Here is a 1,077-nt window from a genome sequence, read left to right as displayed (position 1 = left end):
CCCTGAAAGCGCACATATGCTAACTTTAGGCATACATAAGAAATCCCACAAGTCAATGATACTCCTGCGCAAAGATGGATGTAGTTAGCCACACAGTCTGAAATCAAGTAGAGGAAAGGGTAGATTTGCACTTTGTGGACTAAACAAAGTAAGTGTGTATACTATATATCTACTCTGGTTATATATTAGTCTATAATACCTGTGGTCAATCTTTTGGCCCTGTGCAAAGTAGATAAGTGGCACAGGGCCAGCCTGCAAGAAGGATCAGGGCCAACACATCAAGATTGGGCCTTGTGCAGCCTCCACCTGGCCGCGTACTGTCCTGCGCCTCCCTGCCCTGCCCTGCCCCACTGAGCTGACTGGTCCCATGTGGCCCTGTGCCACCCTAATCCATCTCACATGCTCCGCTGAGCACACAAGGGCCTGATGGGCTCCTCCTGGATCTGGGGGCAGCAGTTACCTGTAAGTACTCCTCCACTGTCAGATTTTGAACCCACGGGGGGCCCCACAGGCTTGACTGGCCCCATGGAGAGAGACGGGTTGGGCACCCCCCACCTATGAAGTGCAAATGTGAGGCCCCCACAGCACTCAGCCCTCCACCCCACCCACGGGCGAGGCGAGGAGCCTTGTACCGTTACCTTGGGTGTAGGCGGGGCCAGCCTCTCGTGCCCTCCTCCCCGGAGGTCTTCCTTCAATCAGGCGCTAGACACGAAGATACAGCCCCGCCTCACGTTCCACCCATTTGAGCCTCTCCTCCAATCTGAGGCCCGAGAGGGCAATGCAGCCCCACCCGCGTTCCACCCACTTGAGACCCTCCATCCAATCAGAAGCTCGAAAGGGCAATACGGCTCCGCCCCATATCCAATCAGCGGCGCGAGAGGGCAAGAAAGTTCCACCTCCTTTCCACCTATTTGAGCCAGGCTACTCAATCAGGCGCCCAAGAATGTGTACAGTCCCGCCCTCGCTAGTGAGCTCCCGGAAGGTTCGGGAGGAGGGAGAAGGGAGTGCTTCGTTTCCGTTGGCGGGTGAACGGCGGCGACCCGCCCCCTCGGCGCGGCTGCAGCGCGGCGGGGTGCG

This window comes from Crocodylus porosus, unplaced genomic scaffold (genome assembly GCF_001723895.1).
Source record: "Crocodylus porosus isolate Cpor-Errol unplaced genomic scaffold, CroPor_comp1, whole genome shotgun sequence".
Classification (NCBI taxonomy): domain Eukaryota; kingdom Metazoa; phylum Chordata; order Crocodylia; family Crocodylidae; genus Crocodylus; species Crocodylus porosus.
This window is presented reverse-complemented; position numbering follows the sequence as displayed.